The following is a 7,369-nucleotide window of genomic DNA, read 5'->3' on the forward strand; positions in this document are numbered from 1 at the left end:
ATGAGCATCGGAAGCCGTGGCCCTGGCTGGATGTGGGCAGGGGCTGCATTCTCAGGCAGCCAGGCAGAGGGTCTGGAAACACAGCACGCTGTTCTCGTTTCTCTGTGAACTCGTGCGGTGAACACGAGAAGGCTCATAAGCTGCTCAGTGTCATGGTTGTCCAGTGCTGGGATGGGGAGGGACACACACCGCATTTGATGCACCGTCAGGCGGGGTTAACGAGTTTCTCTCTCTCTTTATTTTTCTGTCCACGTCCTGGGCAAAGCTTACTTATTCATAGAAGTCTTTTCCATTGTGTCATTTCCTTCCTTCTCTGAAGAGCAGATTTCCATCTGGGTATCTGGGAAGAGAGGAAAGGAAAATAGTTCTTGGACACAGTGGTTCTGGAAATTAATACCTCCCTCCTCTGTGTTGTCAATCTCCAGACTTAAAGAATACAGCTTTTTTTTTTTTACCTCCCTGCCCAATTGGTGATTAAACACCAGGGTTGTTATGACAGAGAAAAAAGGGTGGATTCTAATTTTGGCAGCAAGAATAAAGACTGACCTTGTCAATAAAATGTGGTCAGGGAGTTTAAACTCTTTTGTTGAAGGCCTGGCTTCCCAACTAGAAGGCTGACCCCCGCCTCCTCCAGTGAAGTTGCTCATATTTTCCCTTGTTGATACATTGTCCTAAAATGCTGTGCAATTATTTTCCCCTTAATTGTCTCCTGGAACTACTTAGCACGTTTTCCCCGAGTGAGGGATGGCACAACCGAGGCACGGAAACACGACAGTGTGAATACCATGCTCCCAAGGAGCTCTCGACGGCCCGCTCTTAAAGTAGCTTCCGTGGATCCAGGAGCAGTGGGGCTGAGACACAAGAACCTCACCAGCCTGTCGTGCCTCTAGAGCTCAGCCTGTAGAAGAAAAAGGACCCTCACCACTGGCCAGTCGCAAGCAGATTACAGAGCTTGGGGGAGGGTGTGTGACCTTTTGGAAGCAAATACTCCTCTCTAGTGGCCGGGACTGGTTTGCTTCCAGACTCCTGCAATGGCAGCCACCCAAGCCCCAGGTAGATGGTGGGATGGGGCTATGTGGGGCAGAGTGGCTATCTTCATTACCTGAGTCACCTGGGCCAGGTAGACAAGTCTACAGGCCACTTGTCCCCAAGCTAAGCTAAGTGAAGATAAATGTCTAAATCATCTTCACTTCCTTGCCAAAGCCACTGGGTGTCCAGGATGCAGCCATAGTGGAACGTGTCAAGAATTTTACGCCTGTCTCTTTGTCTGGGCCAGATGTCCCCCTCTCTGGGATCCTGCCCCACCCCTGTCCTGACTGCTGTCAGCATTCATCACTCTTTGTTACGGTCGCCCATCTCCCCTACAACACTGTAACTGGCTTTAGTGCAGGAACTCTGTGTGTGTGTGTGTGTGTGTGTGTGTGTGTGTGTGTGTGTGCGCGCGCGCGCATTTCTGTATCCTTAGTGTTTAATATAGAGCCTGGCACCTAGTAGGGACTCACAATGTGTTTTCTGGGAGAATGAAATTGTCCTGCAGCAGAAAAGCAGCAGCAGGTGTTGCTGTGCCCGGTGAACTCAGGAGGCTCGGCAGGACGCCTCCTGAAATGTGGAAAGACCTGGGCCCCTGAAGCAGACACGCAGCACTGGCAGGGCCAGCGGTAGCTGGAGGGAGGCTGGAGGGAGGGGAAGAGACAGGTGACTAGGGCGAGGGAGAAATCTCCAGTGCATTAGCACACTCTTTATTCATGTCCAGTGAACATTTCTTGTTTCCTCTGGAGTCCCAGCTAGATCAGATGCTGGCAGTTGAGGAAGCGAATGATCATTGAGGGCGGGTGGAGACCTGTTGGAGCCTCGCTCAGAAACAGACCTCGCTCCCTCCTGGCCGCCCGTCCCACGGTTGTTGAAACAACCAAGAGCAGGAGGGTGGTCGATGGGCGAGTTGGAGGCTGCAGGGAAAATGGGCGCCTCCCAGACACACACAGGGCCACGGAGGCTGGAATCACTGCTGAGCGGACGCCACCAATTGGTTGAAACCTTTTCCATACCGGGCTTTTTTGCAGAGAAGGGCAATTGATAATAAAACCAGCTCATATTAGGCATTTAGTAAACAAAGGAAGGAAGATGATTTCTAGGTCTCAGCTGATTCCAGATCGTCTCCAACACCAGTGTGTAACAACACACTGTTTTTAGGAATGGAACTTCTTAGTTGCACAAGATCTGGTATTGTATCCTAGCATATAAAATGATGCACATGGGGTTCCCCACGTCCAACCCCCTGGCAGCAGGCAACTGACCCATGAACTCAGCTCGGGACCCGCTGCCTGCGCCTCCCCCATGGCTTAGGCCCCTGGAGCTCACGTGAGCCACCGCGTAGCCCCCTGACACTGCAAGAAGATTCCACCTGGTCCTGCATCCCACACTTAATCTATCAGGAGAGTGAACTGGAGCCTGACACCTGGGAGAGACTGAAAATCCCCCAGTGCAGCTCCCTGCGTCCTTTCCTTGTTCAATGCCAGTTGATGGGTCCTCACGGTTCTCCGCGATCATTCCTCATTAGGTCTGGTTGACAGTCTCATCCTCCTGTGTGTCCCGGGCACTTAATTCTGGGAAAGACGATGATAAACCCCCAGCCTCAGGGAAGCAGCCTTTTGTCCAGAGCAGTCACCTTTTAGCACTGATGTCTGAGCTGCAGGTGGCGCGTGGAGGATTTGAGACTGAGGGACAGACAGGAAACCACCCGGAGAAGAGGCTTCTGTTTAGCCTGAGCGGGTCCTGCGGGGGCCCCGGCGGGAGGGTGGACTGTCCCCTCTCGGCACCCACCAGGTCTGCGAATCTCTGTCCACCGTGTGGGGGGCCAGCCGGGCCTTTCCTCCGGCAGAGGGGTGTCACAGCAGCGGGGGGAGTTGGGGACAGGCACACTCAGGGGAGCACAGACAGGGGAACTCTCAGGCCTGTCATCCTTCGCACAGGCGTGAGACCACCAGGCGCGGGACTGTGACCCTGTTTGACAGTGCCATGTGCTTAAGGAGGGAGTTCTGTACTTTCACAGCTGCAGCAACGGAGAACTGAACAGTCTCTGCAGCCGGCCAGTCCGCAGACACCGCGGGAGACGAATCCCACCTGGGCTCGTCTGGACCAGCTTGGGACATAGAGGAGGACAGAGACAGGTAACGAAGGCAATGGGCCTGGACAAACCAGGGCGGGGGCCAGCGGGGGTGGAAGGTAGTAACAGGCTCACAGCGCAGTTTTGTACATGCAGGGTTAAAGTTGATGCACAACTGCAGTTCTCCAGAATTATGTTTAACTTAATTGCTTAATAACCTGCCGATATTCCATACCTTAGTATGAATTCAATTTGTTCACCCCGCTATAGCGTTGCTTTGCAAAGTCACAAGTTCGAAGAAGTTCCTTCCCGTGTGTCGGGAGTGAGAGCAGCTGAGCCCTAAGAGCGCAGGGTCAGGAACCACGTGTCCAGGGGACAACTCCTTGAGCCTCTTGGGAGAGATGAGCCCAGAGAACGGTTCCAGGTATGAGAGCACTTTATCACAAGGTGACACTTTGGCGCTGGCCTCCTGCGCTATTCTCTGGAAATTGGCTAAACCACGTGGAGCTGGAGGGTGTTCTCTTGCCTAGATTCTGTCAGTCTCAACAGCCTCCTCCCCCCGTGTCACTTTCAGATTTCTTCTGGGCTTCGCACAGAGGGTGGAGGGGAAAGGGCCAGGGTCCCAACCTGCAAAGAATGGAGACAGGAGAGGTGAGCGGGAGGGGTGAGTGGTGAGGAGGGAGAAGGGAGCCTGGGAGCGAGAGTGCCGCACACGCTGGTGACAGGCAGAGGGTGGGAAGTGCGAGGCTGCCACCTTTCTCCTTCCACAGAGACCCACGTTCCAGCTTCTGTGTCTACTGTCGTGGGTGCTCCAGCGTGGAGACGGGTCTGAGGCCAATCACCTCACAGCACCGCTCTTCCTCCCTGGAGGTGGGGTTCATTCCGGGGGGCTGTTTTGCATTGATGTCGTGTTGTGGGGGGAGCACAGTCTCCCATCTCTCTCCCTCTCCTCAATCCTCCCTGTTCCCTGAGACATAAAAAAAATAGAAATTAGGGCAATTAATAACCCTACAGTGGCCTCTGCGTGTTCAAGGGAAGGGAAGTTGCACTTCTCTCGCTTTCAGTCAAAAGTTACAAAGGATTAAACTTAGCAAGGAAGGCAAGTCCAAAGCCGAGACAGGTGACAGCTTGCTCTGAGGTCAGCCAAGCTGTGACTGCGGAAGAAAAAGTTCCTGAGGGAAATGAAAACTGCTCCTCCAGCGATCACACAAGTGATAAGACAGTGAAATAGTCTCTCTGACACGGAGAAAGAGTTAGTGGTCAGGACAGAAGATCCAACCGGCCACAAGATCCCCTTAGGCCAGAGCCTAATCCAGAGCGAGGCCCTAACTCTCTTCAGTTCTGTGAAGGCTGAGAGAGGAGAGGAAGCTGCAGAAGAAAAGTTAGAAGCCAGCAGAGGTTGGTTCCTGAGGTTGAAGGAAAGAAGCCGTCTCCATAACGTTAGTAAAAATTCAAGGGGAAGCAGCCAGGGCTGATGTAGAAGCTGCGGCAAGTTGTCCAGACGATTTTGCTAAGGTAACTGGCAGCTACGCTCAACGCAGATTTTTAATGTGAATGAAACAGCCTCCTGTTGGGAGCAGGTGCCATCCAGGACTTTCACAGCTGGACGGGACAATCTCGGGCTTCAAAGCTTCAAAGGTCAGGTGACTCTTTTGTTAGGGCTAATGCCGCTGGTGACTTTAAGCTGAAGTCAGTGCTATTTGCCACTGTGAAAGTCGCAGGGCCCTTAAGACTTACGCTGACTCGACTCTGCCTGTGCTCTATCGGTGAAACAGCAGTGACAACACATCTGTTTACAGCGTGTTTTAGTGAATATTTTAAGCCCAATGTTGAGATTTACTGCTCAGAAAAAAAGATTCCTTTCAAAATGTCACTGTTCATTGACAATGCACCCAGTCAGCCGAGAGCTCTCATGGCGATGTACCAGGATACTGATGTTTTCATGCCAGCACAACCTCCATCCTGCAGCTCATGGGTCAAGTAATTTCGACTTTCAAGTCTTATTATTTAAGAAATATATGCTGTAAGGCCACAGCTGTCATAGGTAGTGATTCCTGTGATGGATCTGAGCAAAGTTAATCGAAAACCTTCTGGAAAGGATTCACCATTCTAGATGCCATTCATGAGAGAAGATCAAAATACCAGCATTAACAGGAGGTTGGAAGAAGGTGATTCCAACTCTCATGGATGACTTTGAGGGATTTAAGACTTCAGAGGAGAAAATAACTGCAGATGTGGCAAAAATAGCAGGAGCACTAGGATTAGCAGTGGAGCCTGAAGATGGGACTGCGTTGCTGCGATCTCATGGCCAAACTTGAACGGATGAGGAGCTGCTTCTTACGGGTGAGCAAAGAAAATATTTCTTCAGATGGAATCTACTCCTGGTTAAGATGCTGTGAACACTGTTGAAATGACAACAAAGGATTTAGAATGTTACAGAAACTTAGTTGATAAAGCAGCAGGAGAGTTTGAGAGAACTGACTCTAATTTTGAAAGAAGTTCTGCTGTTACCCATAGCGTCATATGCTACAGAGAATTGTTTTTTGTGAAAGAAAGAGTTAATGTGGCAAACTTCCTTCCTTTATTGATTGATTGACAGGGTTTTGCTCTGTCACCCAGGCTGGAGAACAGTGGGGTGCTCATAGCTCATTGCAGCCTCTAAGTCCTGGGCTCAAGCGATCCTCCCAAGTAGCTGAGACTACAGGTGTGCCCCGCCATGCACAGACAATTTTTTTGTTTTTGGAAGAGGCAAGGTCTCATTGTTTTGCCCAGCTGCTCTCAAGCTCCTGGCCTCAAGTGATCCTCCTGCCTTGGCCTCCCACAGTGCTAGGTAGGATTACAGGCATGAGCCACCGCACCTGGCCTCATTGTTGTCCTGTTTTATGAAACTACCACAGCCACCCGCCCTTCAGGAACCACCACACTGATCAGTCAGCAGCCATCAACGTCAAGACAAGACTCCGCACCAGCAAAAAGATTGCAACTCACTGAAGGCTCAGATGATCGCTAGCATTTTTTAGCAATTAAGTGGTTTTTAATTAAGGGATTTACATTTTTTTTTCAGACAGTGCTACTGCACACTTAATAGACTGCAGTCTGGTATAGACATAACTTTTACATGCACCGGGAATCAAAAATTGCTTTATTGCGATGTTCGCTTTCTTGGATGGTGTGGACCAAACCTGCACTATCTCTGAGGTGTACCTGTGTGGGGATGTGCTGGAAGGTAGGACTGGATTCCTATCTAAAGGCAGCTTCCAAAGCTTTTATTTTTATCTTCACACCTTGCTTTACATGTGTCAGAGATCAGCCGGACCTGTTGGAGTGACAATAGATGTGCTGTTGACCTTGCAGCGAAATGCCTTCCACCTGCTCTCAGGCCCAGAAGATGTGGACTGCCAGGGCCGAATTCATGCCATGAGATGAGCCCTGGAGGGGCTTGAGAGACCCAGCCCTGCCCTAGTTGCCACCACCCAGGCTTTTCACCTCTCTGTCCCTCAGTCTTCCTCATGGGACAACAGGACAGCTGAGGCCCCTTCCCCTCGGGCCATCTCTGGCTCAGAAGGCCGAGAGCTTCCAAAGGAGGCTGGGCACCAGTGTTCCAGAGCCTGCCTTTCCCAGAGGTGTCCACTGTCCTCCCGGGAGACCCACTGGGAGAGCACACGCAGTGCATGGGGATGGTCACCAGGGAGGAGGCAAAGGCTGGGGCCACCTGCTTTGTCCTTTTTTATTAAAATCTCTCAGAGACCTTCTAAGGATGGCGGGAACCTTAGGGACCACCTAGTCTCGCAGGCCCCATACTTAGTAATGCACCAGAATCCTTGTGGAGCTTCAAAAAGGTGGATTGCTGAGACCCATCCCAGATCGAATAAAGTGGAGTCCCCAGGGATGCAGCCTGGTCCCATGGAGCTGAGTGTGGGAGGCACGGGGCCAGCCCAGACACCGTGACACAATGGGAGTGTGGTGCTCAAGGGCGTGAGTTTTGTAACCAGAGCATATTTGCCACTTACCAGCTAGACCTAGGACAACATGCTTAGCCTCAGTTTCCTCATCTGTAAAATAGGGATAATAACATGTCACAGGTGAATGTGCTATATGTGAGCTACTATGTGAGGTACTTTGTGTGACACTATGTGGGTTACTATACGTGATACTATGTGAGGTACTTGGTGTGAGACACTGTGTGACACGCTACACGTGTGTAAGACACTGTGGTGCAGAGCTCAGCCTGGTGTCTGTGCAGCACGTGAGAGCCAGGGTTGTTAT

This window comes from Lemur catta, chromosome 25 (assembly GCF_020740605.2).
Source record: "Lemur catta isolate mLemCat1 chromosome 25, mLemCat1.pri, whole genome shotgun sequence".
NCBI classification, from domain to species: domain Eukaryota; kingdom Metazoa; phylum Chordata; class Mammalia; order Primates; family Lemuridae; genus Lemur; species Lemur catta.